The sequence below is a fragment of the Nelumbo nucifera genome, chromosome 5 (genome assembly GCF_055504915.1).
Source record: "Nelumbo nucifera cultivar China Antique chromosome 5, China Antique-T2T, whole genome shotgun sequence".
NCBI lineage: Eukaryota > Viridiplantae > Streptophyta > Magnoliopsida > Proteales > Nelumbonaceae > Nelumbo > Nelumbo nucifera.
Genome location: NC_142653.1, coordinates 73,589,641 through 73,606,198, shown reverse-complemented (window position 1 = coordinate 73,606,198; position 16,558 = coordinate 73,589,641). Strand labels below are relative to the sequence as shown.

The window sequence follows — 16,558 nt, the reverse complement described above, 5'->3', positions numbered from 1 at the left end:
AAAACATAAAGAAAAACCAATTTATAACCAGCCTTTTTAACACTTCCCCTCAAGTTGGGACATAGATGTTGTAGAAACCACTGATGTGGTCCCCACCTCTTAAACTCCATTCTTTGTCAAGAAAAGATTAACAAATGCCTTTTGTATCACTGAGACTGGGTATTTACACCCAGAACTTGCTATCAGCTGAACCTACTTTATCCTTCTAGGTCGGCAATCCACCCAAAAAAAGGTAACCTTCCAAGTACAACTTAGAGTGCAAGGCTGAAACTAACTACAGCCCTAGAATTGGCGACAGTCAAGCAACTAGAATCTTGAACCTAGAACCAGTCAAAGGTCAAGAAACAAGCCAAGAACACAAATAATGGCTAGGAAAGGAGGGGATCTCTCAGCCGCACCTCTTAAAGTAACCAAAAAACTATTCTTTTAATGTATTAAGAACAGTTCAGGAGGAAAAAAACTTTCAGTCGAACCTTTGAAATAACCAGAAAAGGTAATCCTTTTAATAGAAAAGATTGACTTATGTTATGGATGCCTTCCTCGGGAAGACGTACCATTGTCGCTGGCAGCAACAGGCACCTGACCCACCGCCAGCAGCAGCAGTGATTCAGTGATGCTCATCCTACCCAGTTCGGCAACAGCAGCAGCAGTGATTCAGTGATGCTCATCCTACCCAGTTCGACAACAGCAGCCTTATCTAGATTAGATTAGCTCAACTTGCTTGTTCTTATCTTATTGTTCTTATCTCTTATCTTATCTTGTTAGTAGCTTATCAGATTAGGATTAGCTTATATCTTATTGTTCTTATCTCTTATCTTATCTTGTTAGTAGCTTATCAGATTAGAATTAGCTTACCTTATCCTTAGCAAGATAGAACTGAAAGTCTCCCTATTCAGCAAGGAGACTCCCTTTGATTAGGACTCTTGTAATCTCCCATTTAAGGAGACCCCATTATTGAATGAGATATCGAATATTCAGTTGAAGAAGTGGGTTAGGAGAGTTGGTGATCTCTTGAACAAATCACCAGAGGTGCCAAGATAGGTTCATCAAGAGCAGGAAGGAACAAGGGAAAATAGGAGGTTTTCCCCGTGGACCAACCCGTGACGAGATCCTATTCCCGGGTCCTCAACAACTTGGTATCAAAGCAAGGCGTCATGGGTGATCTGGAGTAGCTACCATCCAGGGTCCACAACCTCGAGCACCAACTCGTGGAGACCAGCTCCGAAGTCCGTGAGATCAAAGACGAAGTAAGGGAGCTGCGACGCCTGATGGAGCTATTCCTTTCTAGCAGGGAAGAGAACTCTGAAGGAGGGACAGCTGCCAATGGCCGCCGACCAGATCTGTCGGAGTCTTCCGGCGAACAGCAGTCTGTTAGCCAAAGAACCGCAGTCGTCCCCAAGTACAGCAGGCTGGAATTCCCGTTGTACAATGGCAACGGAGATCCCTTAGGCTGGCTGTATCGCTGCGAGCAATTTTTCCGGAACCAACGGACAGATGATCGGGATAAGGTAAGTCTAGCCACCTTTCACTTAATAGAGGAAGCACAACTTTGGTTTTATTGGTTTGAGCAAGAAGAACCTGGGCTCGGTTGGCCCCAGTTTAAGTCCTATTGCCTTCTTAGGTTCGGACCCCCACTGACCAGCAACCCACTGGGTGAGCTGATTAACCTTAAACAGACTGGCACAGTGGCTGAATATCAGCGACAGTTCCAAACCCTCCTCGCGAGGGCATCCCCCGTGCGACCCGACCAGCAAGTGGATATGTTCACGGCAGGTCTATCAGAACCCCTGCGGGTGGATGTCGAGATGCAGAATCCCCTAAATTTGGTCACAGCCTTGAACTTAGCCCGCGCATTCGAGCGCAAACTACAGCTCAGCCGCGAAATTTTTAATGTGGGTCGGTCACCAAACTCATGGGTACCCCCAAGATCAACAGCAATGACCCCCTCTTCTGCTACCAGCCAAGAACTGAAATCTCCCACCACCACCACCCCTAGACCAGTGACAAGTACAGGTAATAACATGGCCGCTCCACCCATTAAGCGTCTGACCAGGGTAGAAATGGCAGAACGCCGAGCAAGAGGCCAATGTTTCAACTGTGATGACCTCTACTCGGCAGGACATAGATGCAAGAGGCTTTTTTGCCTCCTCATCGATGAACAAGAGGAGGAGGAAGAAGAACCAGTCATATTCGAGCCAGAGATCTCTCTCCATGCGATCACCGGCATTAAAACCTCTCAGACCATGCAGTTACAGGCACAGATAGCAGGTCAATCGGTGCGCATTCTCGTCGATTCAGGGAGTACACACAACTTCATAAGTGAACATGCCGCCCTTCAGTTAAAACTGCCAATGGAGCTTCGACCGTGACTATAGGTAGCCGTCGCAAATGGTGAAAGAGTTCACAGTCCAGGAGTTTGTAAGGACATGCCGGTACAGGTCAATTGTGAACTGTTTCTTGCTGATTTATTTGTACTCTCATTGGATGGGTTCGATATTGTTGTCGGGGTCAAGTGGTTAATTACCCTAGGCCTGATTTTGTGGGACTTCAGCGCAATCACCACGACCTTCCACCTAAATGGAAAGCAAGTTTCATGGCACGGTTGTAGGGTAAAAGAAAGGACACCACAGGTCCATGCACTTCAGACAGAACCGGCAGCCATGGAAAAACTTCTCGCCGAGTTTTCAGATCTGTTCTAGGAACCCAAGGGCCACCCCCCTCCCCGAGCTTGCGACCATCGTATTCCTTTGGTGGCGGGTTCAGCACAAGTCATTGTCCGGCCTTATCGCTACCCTCACTTACAGAAGGATGAGATAGAGAAACAATGTATAGAGATGCTGAACCAAGGAATCATACGCAAAAGTCACTCCCCCTTCTCTTTGCCGGTTCTGTTGGTGGCGAAGCAGGATGGAACGTGGAGGTTCTGTGTTGACTATAGAGAACTCAATGACTGGACGATCAAAGATAAGTTCCCTATTCCCGTTGTGGACGAATTGCTGGACGAGTTGCATGGTGCCCAGTATTTCTCTAAGTTGGACCTCAGATCCGGATATTTCCAAGTTCGCATGGCCCCTGGTGACGTGAAGAAGGCTGCTTTTCGCACCCACCATGGCCACTTCGAATTTTTAGTCATGCCGTTCGGACTCTCCAACGCCCCATCTACATTTCAGTCACTAATGAATGAGGTATTCCAGCCCCATCTGCGCAAATTTGTTTTAGTTTTCTTTGATGATATCCTCGTTTGCAGCAAATCATGGGTAGAGCATGCCCACCATCTGAGGACCGTTTTCGAGCTCCTACGCCAACACAAATTATTCCTGAAACGGTCCAAGTGCTCCTTCGGGGAGTGACAGGTTCTTTATCTCGGCCACGTCATCCATGGGCAGGGTGTGACAGTTGATAGTTCCAAGATTCAAGCTATAAAAGAGTGGCCCAAACCTCAATCAGCCAAGGCCTTATGTGGGTTCCTCGGTTTAACGGGTTACTACCGCAAATTTGTACAGAACTATGGAGTGTTGGCAGCCCCGTTAACCAACCCGTTGAAGAAAAATTCCTTCCGGTGGGACAACACAGCATATGAAGCTTTTCTGACACTGAGAAATGCCTTGTCTTCGACCCCTGTCTTGCAATTACCTAATTTCGCCCTCGAATTTACAGTCGAGTGAAATGCTTCCGGAGTGGGTATCGGGGCCGTACTACAACAGCAAGGGCACCCGATTGCTTTCTTCAGCCGCAGACTGGCCGATCGACACCTGAAGCTTCCAGCCTGTGAGCGCGAACTAATCGGCCTAGCCCGATCCGTCCAACACTGGAGGCCATATTTGTGGGGGCGGTCGTTCATCGTCAAAACTGATCATTATAGCCTCAAATACCTGTTAGAGCAGCGTCTCACCACTTCCCCTCAGCAGCATTGGGTTAGCAAACTGCTCGGGTTTGACTTCCGGGTGGAATATAAGGCAGGATCCTCAAATCGCGCAGCTGATGCCTTGTCTAGGCGAGATGAAGACGCGATGGTTCTGTGTAGCATTTCCCAACCTCCGATCTCTCTGTTTGACGACATTAAGAAGGCAGCACCACAGTCCCTGGAATGGTCGCTCTTGCTACAAAAGATCTAGTCCGGCACCGCCGACCCCATTTGGTCACTTCAAGACGGATTGGTACTGTATAAGGGACGAGTCCATCTTCCACCAGACTGCCCGTTGATTCCTACCATCATCACCAGCATCCATAACTCCACCCACGAGGGCATTCAAAAAACACTACACCGCGTCCGGACTGATTTCCATTGGCGAGGTATGTAGACTTCTATTCGAGATTTTGTCCAAAATTGCTCCAGCTGCCAACAGCACAAATGGGAAAACCTATACCCGGCAGGCCTCCTTCAGCCCCTTTCCATCCCGACACAAATCTGGGCCGACATCTCCATGGACTTCATTGAGGGACTACCCAAGGTAGGTGGCAAATCAGTTCTCTTCATGGTAGTCGACCGCTTCCCTAAATACGCCCACTTCATTCCTCTATCACACCCGTATAGTGCCACTTCAGTTGCCCTCGCCTTCTTTACACATGCCTTTCGCTTACATGGGTTACCAGAATCCATCGTCAGCGATAGAGACCCGGTTTTCACTAGTGCTTTTTGGAAAGAGTTATTCCGGCTACACAACACCACCCTGACCTACTCATCAGCTTACCGGCCACAAACCGACGGTCAGACGAAAGTGGTTAACCGCACAATCGAGATGTATCTCCGCTGTTTCGTAGGCAATCAACCACGACGGTGGGTGGATTGGCTCCCTTGGGCCGAGTACTGCTACAACATAGCCTACCATTCTTCCCTCGACACGACTCCCTTTCGCGTCGTTTATGGCAGGGATCCTCCCCGCTTGCTGTCCTACGAGCCCGGTTCTACTCGTTTGGAAGCAATTGATCACTCCTTACAAGAACGCGACGCCCTCCTAGCCGACGTCCGCCTTCGCTTACAGCAGGCCCAGCTCCACATGAAACTCCACTATGACAAGCACCATCGGGAACTGTCATTCGATCCAGGACAATTTGTTTGGTTGAAACTCCAGCCCTACCGGCAACGCTCCTTGCGCCACAAGGCTGAAGCCCTACAAGGTTCTACGACGGATTGGCAATGTGGCCTACCAGCTGGAATTGCCTGAGACCAGCCAGATTCATGATGTCTTCCACATCTCCTTGCTGAAGCCATTTACGGGTGTTCCCCCGGACCAAGTTCCCTCCCTGCCACCCTTGAAAGATGGCAAGCTGGTCCCCCAACCTAAAGCTGTCACCCACTCTCGTTTCAATCGTGGAATCCTTGAAGTCTTGGTGGAATGGTGTAATTTACCATCAACAGAAGCCACATGAATCCCATTGGCAGAGTTCCAAGCCACATATCCAGAGTTCGAGCTTGAGGACAAGTTCGTAGTCCAGGAGGGGAGTAATGTTATGGACGCCTTCCTCGGGAAGACGTACCATCGCCACCAGCAGCAACAGGCACCTGACCCACCGCCAGCAGCAGCAGTGATTCAGTGATGCTCATCCTACCCAGTTCGGCAACAGTAACAGCAGTGATTCAGTGATGCTCATCCTACCCAGTTCGACAACAACAACCTTATCTAGATTAGATTAGCTCATCTTGCTTGTTCTTATCTTATTGTTCTTATCTCTTATCTTATCTTGTTAGTAGCTTATCAGATTAGGATTAGCTTACCTTATCCTTAGCAAGATAGAACTGGAAGTTTCCCTATTCAGCAAGGAGACTCCCTTTGATTAGGACTCTTGTAATCTCCTATTTAAGGAGACCCCATTATTGAATCAATAATCCCCGAGCTAATTCAAGAAGATGACGATTCTTTCTTTCAGCAACACCATTCTGTTGTGGTGTTCGGGCACAGGAGCTACAGTGGAGTGATCCACGTGAAGCAAAGAACTTCGTAAGATCATTATGGAAGTATTCTTTTGCATTATAAGATTGGAAGATTTGGATTTCGGTTTGAAATTGGGTGAAAATCATTCTTTGGAAATCTTGGATAATATTTTGTGCTTCATCCCTAGTTCGCATGGGATATACTCATGTGTACCTGGAATAATCGTCAATAAAGGTAATAAAATACTTGTAGCCACTTTCAAATGGTAAAGTAACTAGGCCCCAAACATCAAAGTGAACAATATGAAAAGGAAATTTAGATTTATTATTCTTTGAAGAAAAATGAGTTCTACAATGTTTACTCGATTGACAAGTTTGACATATCAACTCTAACACTGATACTGACTTAAACAACTTTGGAAACACAAATTTTAAGGAATAAAAGGATAAATGACCAAGACGGCTGTGCCATAAATAGGCCTGACTCTTAATAGACTGACTCTTAGACTCTGTGACTGCAATGCTAGCCTTATTCTCTAGCAAGTAGACACCATCCACCATATGCCCTCTACCAATCATCTTCCCTGAGTCCAAATCCTGAATTACACAATAAGAAGGGAAGAAGGTTATTGAACAGTTTAAAGAATTGGTTATACTACTAACAGAAAACAAATTAATAGGGAATTGAGGAACATGTAAAACATTAGAAAGTGTAGGACCAAAAGGAAGAGAAATAGTTCCTTGACCAGCTATGGTAGAGAATGAACCATCGGCCAGTCTCACTTTGTCTCTTCCAGAGAGAAGATGGCAGGTCTGAAAGTAGGTAGACTTACTAGTCATATGTTTTGACGCTTCAAAATCAATTATCCAAGGAGAGTCAGAGGAATGAGATGATACATGGAGAGCTATGGCATATGAAGTTGATGGAGGAGGGGCATCCATCTGGCGAATTGCCCTACCATAAAGTTCTAAATGATCACAGAAGGAATTAATGATATCCTCCCTAGGGTCAGAACCAATGGTGTATGTCTAAACTGCAGTAGTAGTAGGGGGCTGGTTCTCCTGAGTAGCCATGTTTGTTGTAGTGAATTTTCTTGAACCTTGCTGTCCTAACTTCTTATTCAGATCTGAACCCTGTTTCTTACTCAATTCCTGAGCCCATTTCGGCTTCCCATGAAGGTTCCAACATGTGTCGTGAGTGTGGCAAGGCTTTTGGCAATGGGTGCACCATAATTTTTCTTTGTCATCCACCCTTTTTTGAGAGTCTCCCTTCTTAAAAGGATTTCCCCCACTTGTAGCAACACTTCCTTTTTTCGCCAACACAATTGCATCTTCCCCAGAATTATTCATCAGGTTTGTTCTACTTTCCTCTGATTGTACTAGAGCATATACCTCTTGAACAGAAGGGAGATCCTTGCTTACAAGGATCTGCACTCTAATGGATACATATATAGGGTTCAAGCCAAGGAGGAAGGCAAAGACCCTCTGCTGAAAAACAAGAGACTTATATGCTTTTGCATCTTCATCACACTTCCAATCTACACTCTGATAATGATCCAACTCTTTTCAAATGGAAGACAAGTCTGAGTAGTACACAGAGAGACTTCTCTCCCCCTACTTGCAAGCAGAGGATTTTGCCTATAACTGATAGATCTTTGCATAGTGTCTCAATTCAGAATAGGTTGACTTGGCTTGTTCCCAAATCTCATAAGCTGTTTCAGCTGATATAAAATTTCTTCTCACTTGAGGTTTCATAGACACTAAGAGCCATGACATTACCATGCTGTTCTTTTGGTTCCATCTGTCATGCTCAGCACTCCTCGAATTAGGTTCTTTAATTATTCCATTTATACCATCAAGTAATTTAGACCATCAAGAGGTATGACAGCCATAGGGAAGGATAAATCCATACCCCCACTCAGTCCATTATGCATTGATGAAATATTGGAGGTGGCTGAGTCTTCACTATTCGTGATAGCTGGTTTAGATCACACTAGAAGTTTTTGAATCTTCACCAAACAAAAAACAGTCCGACCTATCCAACTTATTTCCCCTTTTGCACACTGTTATTTCTGAAAAAAAAATTATGCACCAGGAAAAACTGCAGGCAGCCACCTTCTAGATCGACCACAGTACTTCAGTCACCCAGAAAAAAACAATTTTACTGCTGTTGCAGCACCTACAGGTTATCACCGACCCACAAACTACCCACTGCACTGCTGTCACAACACACACAGGTCATCTCCGACCTACACACTCCACAAAGCTGCTGTCGCAGCACATACAGGTCACCTCTGACCTACAACCACTACCAGGATCACTCGATCCTACAAAAAAGGAAGGTACAGGTATTGATCACCTCACATCCGATTGGTTTTCCCCTTTTTTGGGTCTGTCCTGATACACGATCAGGAAAAAAAATAAAAAAAAAGAGGAGAACGAAGCTTCTGAGATCAGTCCAAAAAAAATACCTTGGTTCTTCAGAAAAAAGAAATCAGCAGCACAATGAGGAAGAAGACAGAGGACTCGATCTCCTTTCAGATCTGATGAACATGCTCTGATACCATCTTGTCCAGAAACTGAAGTGAAGAGAAGAGAGAAGAGAGAAGAGAGAAGAGAGAAGAGAGATTTGAGAGCTCAAAGAGATGCTGGTGGCACCAGCTTTCTAGTATTTATATTAGGGCAACTTAAACATAACATAAAGGGAGGGGAATTACAATAGTACCCCTGTGACACTAACAGAAATAAAAACATAAAGAAAAACCAACTTATAACCAGCCTTTTAACAGTTTTCAACAAGATAGGCTTGAGATGTGGAGAATACTTTTTGTATCCAAACTCTTGCCCACAATAGGTTGCATCCAACTTCTACTTGTCTCTGTATCAATTTTCAAAGTTTACCATTATGTGCAGAGCATCAGCAAGTCATCATCAAGTATAGAATCTTGAGAACCGGTATATTTGAATAATCATCCATGTGAACAATATCATAAGAAAACTTTGTGTTCATGATTCATCTTTAACCTTAGGGGCCGTTTGATAACAGCTGATATGGTTGATCTGAAAAGCTTATTGCTTTGACTTTTGGTGAATAAGTTTTTATGGAGGTTGTGGGATCCTTAATGGTTTAAGCTGAAGTTGGGTATATTACCAAAAGGTCAAAGCATTATGCAACTGTTTTCAAGCAGCCCCTTAGTCTGATCTTTCTGCAAGTATTAGGAGATAAACAGTTAGAATTTGTTACTTGTAAGAATGAATCGTTGAATTTATCTGGATAGTAGCTTCTACATAATGCCATTAAACTCTTAAGTTTTTAGTTTTTGGTAACATTAATCCACTTTTGTTTTTGTTTTGTTTTAGTCAGAAGTTGGAGCCAGTGAGCTCTTAAAAACATCACCGGGTTTTATGGAGCACATCATGCCACTTGTATATTTTGTGACGACTTGGGAAAGATAAGGGAGGCTGTGAAAACATCTTAAAAACTTATCCGTGGCAGTAGTAAGTATCTTTTGCTTCATTTTTTGTGCAACAATTTAATTGATTTTGGAGGTTTGTTTGATTGGAATGGGTTTCTCAATGTCATTGCTTGAGGTCATGAAGAAAACTACAGTTGATTCTGGCACTTTTACAATTCAGTTGAAGTATTCAATTATTCTGAATGCTGATGTGATTTTTTTAAAAGGAGAACATGAGAAAATGTACAAAACAGTGGAAAATCCCCAAAAAGCTTACAAAGGAGGAAGCCTATCACTACACAGATTTTCTAAGAGAGCACCAAATTTAGCCAAGTCATCTGTAATGGGATTCAAATCCCTTGGGATCCAAAGCAGGTTTGCATTTAAACATTCCAAGGAATCCCTTGCCTCTGCCAAATAATTGCTCAACCTCCAAGGACCCCCTCCTTGTCCCTTAACCATTTGATGGTATTTGCTGAATCTCCTGCAATGGATAAGTTCTGGATACCCAATTTTTTTACTGTTCTGATTCCAGTGAGAGCAGCCAACACTTCAGCCTTAGTGGAGTCAATAAAGCCAATTGGACCACTGAAGGCCCAGCAGATACTACCCCTTTCACCCCTCAAGATATCCCCAATTCCAGCTAAACCAGGATTGCCTGCAGCACTTCCATCGAAGTTTAAAGTCATTGCTCCTTCACTGAAAGGTGGTGGCTGTCTCAAGGTAGTTTGTGGTAAGTGTGGAAGAAACAGAATAGTATGAATATTTCTGTTAAGGTCATTAATTGAGAGACCTTGGAACAACTCCAAATTAGCAGCCCAGAGATTACAGAGATAGGTAATATCTGAGATTAACTCTTCAAGGGATCTTATTGTCAAACAAGCACTTGTTTCTTTCCTCCCAAACTCCCCACATTACTGCATGTAACACCATTTGCCAGTATAGATTGCATCTTTTACTGAGGCCTGTTCCTTGCCACTGATGTAGGAAGTCCAGAATGTGCTCTGACGTGATTTTTTTTTAATTTGAAGCCTGAAAGTGGGGGTTGCAACGAGATTTCCCCAATCAAATGCATGGGAGGATGGAGGATATTTGATACAGATTCTGAGATCATCGAACTACTGATTACTGAGTTGTTTCTTCAAAAAATTGAAGCGGAAGCTCAAGAACCCTAAATCTTTGAACCAGGATGAATTCCTAGAGATTCTGAATTTGTTTCTTGAGAAAAATAGTGAAAAGGTTGGTTTATCATGTCATGTTGATATGACTGACTCCAGTTACACCTGCCTAATGATTGAAAAGTTGGGATTTTTTTTTTTTTCAGTCGAAATGCTACTGTTTTAATTTTGGAGCTCCGGGAACTGTTGGAAACAATAATTGTTCAAGGGCTTGTTGTTCATTCTTCTTCTAGTAATTTTGATGCAGTCTCTAATTGAGAAGAAGCGGTCAGACTTGCTTTGTCTCTGTGTCATGCATATATCAAATCTTTGGTTACCAGTTCTTAGCATATTGAAATACTTGTCTTTTTCCAAACTGTGTCTCTGTGTCTTGCATAGTGTGGTCAGTGTGAGAAAAGAATGGGAGAGTCATGCTCTTTTAGGTATTGAGAAGGCAACCAGCCAAAACCTTTCTAAAATAGATCTAACTTGGCAAAGGAAGTTTCAGTCTTGCTCATGACTGCCCATGATGACTTTTCTGCCTTTGAACTCTGTTTGCATCCCCAAAAGCAGCATCCAAGCTGGGATTAAAAGCCTGTCAATGGGTGCCTTCCCTTAAATTGGTTGTGAAGAGTCTTGGATTGGTGCTGGATGATCATTTCTCATCCTTGGTGTTGTACTCTGAGTTTCATGAAGAGCTGAATAGCAAATGTACTACAGAATTTGATATGTTGCTCAATAGAAAATGTTGGTCGGATATGTTGCTCTTCATTGTATTTGTGAAGTCTTTAGCCTCTGAAGCTAGGATATGTTGCTCGATAGCTAATGTACTACAGAATTTGATAAAAGATGTTGGGCTTTGTGAAGGTGAAAAATCTGAACTTGTTTAATATTGCTTTGATACTTGTATCATTCTCTTTGTGGTTTTTGTAACATTGGTTCCAACCTTTTAGTTGGAGTGTACTGTGAACACAATTTTGGACGAATGGAAGAGATACATTATTTCAATTGTGAATCTTATACCCCTTTTCTTCTATCTTGATGTTGTTCTCCATGAATTTATCTAATTGCATATTGATTCATGACTAACTGAATAGGGATCAAATTCCTTTCTAGGTTCAAATTTGAACTTTGTCATCTTAACTTTTATTTCAGCTTTCTTTACAAACATTATTCTTCTTAAAATGAATCTGCTATTTCTCACACATCACTAGCATACTTACAAAATCTGAAACCTGCTTACCCTACTCTTTAGCCAAGTATTTGATATCTTACATTGTTCTGGACTACTGCACCTCTTGTTTTGGACCAATCTATATATATAGATAATGGAAAGGGTTGGGGTTTGGGCAACGTGTCCTCCTGTACGAGTGGGAAAGCATATCCACATATAAGCTTCCATCTAGAGTGTAGGGGTTTCTCGAACACATGCAAGATGTTTTTTTTTTTTTTTGGATAGGGTGTTTGGGGCACGTGTGAAGAATTTCGAATGAACACAACTTGATATATAGAACCCAAGCTAGCTTTCTCTCCTTTCTTCAAGAGCCTTCTGAACTTTCTCTATCACTCTCTCAGAAAAGTCAAACCCTCTCTCCTCGATGAAGCAAACCTCATCTCTCTCTCTCTCTCTATATATATATATATTTATTTATTTATTTATTTTGTGTGTGAAGGTCCTGGTTGATATGTTTTGCAGGTTTATGGTTATTGGAGTTGGAATGGAGGGTTTTCCCTTTAAAGCTTTTGTTCACCACAGTTTAAGGTTTTCTCTCTTGTTGGTTCTCCTTCATTTGCCTCCTCTTTTTTATTTGTTCTTTTTATTTTTGTTTTGCATGGGATTATAATTAAATTTTGTTTTCAAGGAGTTTGCTTTGGGTTCAAGCATATGCTTTGTCTTCGAATTTAGTTTATAGGGATTCCATGATTTGGTCCAAGGATTTGTTGCTGTTTTAACCTTTTTATTTATTTATCTTTTCTATTTTTAAGGGCTTTGTACATTACTTTCAGGTTGGGATCAATAATTCAATATAGTTTCTCCTTCCTTTGCCTCTTTACTTTTTTTTTTTCTATTTTTTTTCCGTGGGTTTCTTACCTTTCTTTTGTTTTCAGGTTGGGATCATTCTGCTAATTTTTGTTTTACAGGAGTTTGCTTTGGGTTCAATGAAGTGGTCAGAGCAAGAATCCTGGGCTGCCAGTCTAGTGGAAGAAGTGCAGAGGCCGCAGGAACATCTATGGAGAGCCTATTGAATAGAGCAAAAAGCATCGGTTTAGGGTTTTCTTGTGAGGAGTTAAGTACCCAGATGGCAACGGCTGTTCGAAAGCTGAATGAGGGGAAGGAGAGACTGAGTGCAGATTGCTACTATCAGGGGTGTACCCAAGGCTCAGATGTTGCCAGCTCGGAAGGTGGTCAAACAACCCACCCTGAAACTTGCTACTTTGAAGCCGAGGGAGGAGCACACTCCAAAACCGAAACACAAACCGGCAGAGGTGAAACCAGATGTTAGGAACGTATTTGGGAGCCTGTTTAAGCAGGAGGCTATCTATGCATTAATTGTTTTTTTTTTTTCAATTTTTTGCAGAGTTTTGTACCTTCCTTTCCTGTGTATTCAGGTGAAATTTCTCGGTATAGATTTCTTTGTTTTATAAGGTTTCCTTCGCTGTTTTGTTTTCAGGTTGGGATCAAGTAGACAAAACAATTCCCCTTTGGAAGGAGACCCATTGCTTTTCTTGAGTCAGGTGTGCGGCCTCTTGAAATTTAGTTTATTCAGCATTGCAACATGCATGTGTTGTCCCTTTTGGCTTTCAGATCAGGCAAATAATGGGATTCTCAGAGTGTGGAAGCTTGGAATTTGATGATATGCATAATTTTTTCTTGTATTATCGCTAATTATGATAGAAAGATTGCACAACCTTTTACTCTTTGGTTGGATAATCTTATTCAAGATGAAGTTATCTGTTTAAAAGAGAACAAAGTGTCATTTTTAATTGTTTTAGCAAATTTGGCTCTTTCAGTGTTTTTGTTTTCTACTCAAGCCTAACTCTCTACAGGAGTTCTTGCTGTGATTCTGTTTTAGCAAATTGAACAAAATAGAAAAATGTTAAAGATTTTGATTTTTTGTTTTCAAACTTAAGGATTGTGGGCAATGTTAATAGTAGCCTAATTATCACAATATAGCATCAGAGGCTTCTCATAAGTAATTCTCAGTTCCTCAAACAAGGACCTTAACCATAATACTTTAACTACACCATGTGCCATAAATCTATATTTTGCTTTAGCATTGGAACATGGTACAACATTTTGTTTCTTACTCCTCTAAGAGACAAGTTTGCCTATCAGGGCACAATACCTATAAGTAGACCTCCTGTCATCAACACTCCCAACCCAAATCGGCATCTGTGTAGACTTCTATCTTCATGTGATCATTATTTTTGGAATATGCTTCTTCCTGGATATCTCTTCAGGTAAGCAATGATCCTCTCAACTGCAAGAAGGTGAGTGGTTTTGGGAGAATGCATGTAATGACTAACTACATTGACTATATAAAAAACGTCTGGTTGGGTGAGGCACAGATAAAGCAGTTTTCCAACCAACCTATGAAACATAGTGTGAGCATTAGAAAACGGTTCATTTGGACTGGGAGTGGAGTTACCACCCATCAGTTATGAAATTGGAGGTGATGGGACCTCTGAGAATGGTATCGAAATCATTTTGGTTCAATAGTGACTCCAGTATCTCGAGGCACCAGCTAAACCAGTCTGGGTAAGACTCGGATGGGAAAGGGAAGGAGTTAGGCACCCCTCTCCCGAATCCAATAGGTGGGACCCACATGGTATTCCATAACAAGCACAAATACAAAAGTGAAAATACTTAATCCGACAAAAACATGCTAACTAATTTTGCTGTATGTGGAGAGAACCTATCTTCTCAACATGTGAATTAGAGTGAAAGATAAACAAAACTAGATTTAACAAATCTATTACTATAGCATATATTATCATCCCGAATGGAATGAAAGGTTAAGATACATCTATCACTCCATGGATTCAAACGTTAAGAAATTGACCTATGAAAATCAACCCCTAATTGTAACAAAGAAATTTAACACCAAAAGAAGAATTAATGTGAGCAGTGAACACATATACCAATCGACATCAGAGAGATGAAATTAAATTCAGAGGAAAAGAAAAAAAATGGTAGAATCAGGAAGGGAAAGAGAGCCTACAGAAGCTGGTTTTACCACCTCCATTAGCCTTCTTCCCTTTCCTCAACCTCCGGCCAGGACCAATGCAAGAGAAATAGACTACAAACCAACTAAATAAGAAAGAAAACTAATTATAGAAGAGGAGGGGAATTACTTGCTGTGCCTAAACCCAAGTCAACTAACAGAATGCAGAAAGAACTTTCGTAGAGCTTTTACTGTTGCAGGTCACTTAGCTTTGAAATTCGTTGGGCCTAACCCAAAACGCTGATGAATGCAGAGAGGAGTTGGAGAATAGACTTCACCCAATGATCGAGGGCAGGATCTCAGGCGACTGTGGTTCAGTTTACTTCACTAGCTATCAATGTAGAAAACAGAGGGGGTCCATCTTGTTTCGACCTCAGATATTTCATCTTTGAGCAGACGCAGCTCCGGTACCAGAGCAATCTATATTACTAGGAACAACTAGTAATGAAGGGTCGACTTGGCTTGTCTGGCGAGATCACTGCTGATGCTGCTTCTAGTTTCTGTTCGAGCGGGAACTCTACGATTGTAAAAAAAAATGAGGGGGTGATGATGATTGGAAGTGGTGAAGACCGATGAAGATGTGATTGATGACTTTCCTCAAATGATTGACCGGATCAAAGGTTGACAATGTAGGAGCTCTGCCGCTGTAACTCCTTTGTTTTACACTGAGAATGCAACGGAAGGCAAAAAAAAAGAAAAGAAAAGAAAGGGAGACTGGGTAGAGAGAGGAGGAAAGGAAGAGAATAGAGGAATGGGGAAGAGGGAATATACAAATCGCCGCTGCTAGAGGTTGCAACGGTGGTTCAGTTGAGTTGACAGTGAAAGGGGAGGAAGGGGATGACAGTCGGCGACATGTTCAGAGAGAGTGATTAGAGGAAGGCGGGGTCGAAGACATGCTCAGATCGAGAATTTGGGGTAAATTGGGGTTCAGGAGGCAGACTGATAAAAAATTGAGTGTTGACACATAACCTTATCTTGAAGGGGCTCTCCACCTTCGGTCATAATCTTGTGGTTTTATTCAATGGGTGAAACATGCTTCCTTTAGGGGACAAAAATCCCATGTTTGGACTGGGCTACTTAAATACCCAAGAAATAATGTAGTTCTCCCAAGTCTTTGACGTTAAATTCTTGGTGAAACAGTTGTTTAAGAGAGTCAATCCCTCCAATCATTTAGATTCCATTCACCTCATGACCAATCCCAATCACCTTTCTTGTCTCCAGATCCTGAAAAATACATTGATCAAGGAAAAAAAAAGTCATTGAAAAGTTTTAATTTTTATTGATGCTACTAACTAACAACAGGTTAGTATTAAGTTTAGGAACATGCAAAACTAAGGACAAGGAGATGACATCTGATAATCTAATGTTTCCCTTCCCAGATATGGGAACAAGAGATCCATCAACAATGGATACTCTATCTCTGCTAGAGGATAAGCAATAAGTGTAGTAAACAGAGAAGATAAGCTTGTCATGTGGTCAGATGCACCTGAATCTATGACCCAACAAGGTCCATTGTTACTTGGGATTGAAACATGATACGCTGATGCTCGTGTACCTGAATGAGTAAATGCCGAAGTAGGAGTAATTAGTGGCTGAGATGAGGGGGTTGAAGTACCAACTTCACTTTCGAACTGAGTCAGAGCAACTCGGGTAGCAGCTAAAGTGTCTAGGGGTGTAGCTCTTGTTCTAGAAGAGGATGCACCGTCAGTGGTAATAGCCACATTGGCATTCTCCTTTCTATTTTTGAGCTTTGATAGTATTAAATGTGGATATAATTTCCAACAAGTGTCCTTGGTGTGCTTTAGCTTCTTACAGTGGTTACAAACTAAATCCTTCTTATCCTCCTTC

The 16,558-nt window shown here is 42.3% G+C and overlaps 1 protein-coding gene across 18 annotated transcripts in view; it reads left to right on the top strand.

Moving 5' to 3' along the window:
• LOC104589181 (Tetratricopeptide repeat (TPR)-like superfamily protein) overlaps nucleotides 1–15,835 on the top strand; it is a 32,163-nt gene extending 16,328 nt beyond the window's left edge. For 2 of the 18 annotated variants that reach the window (XM_088889111.1, XM_088889103.1), the window contains exons 4-6: nucleotides 9,233–10,566; nucleotides 12,181–12,246; nucleotides 12,627–13,586. The gene's annotated coding sequence lies outside the window, so the exon portion shown is untranslated. Of the gene's footprint in view, nucleotides 1–9,232; nucleotides 10,770–12,180; nucleotides 12,247–12,593; nucleotides 13,587–14,963 lie in introns of those variants that run through there. The other 16 variants (XM_088889102.1, XM_088889098.1, XM_088889099.1 and 13 more) reach the window with 16 other exon arrangements.
• Nucleotides 15,836–16,558: the final 723 nt, after the last annotated feature.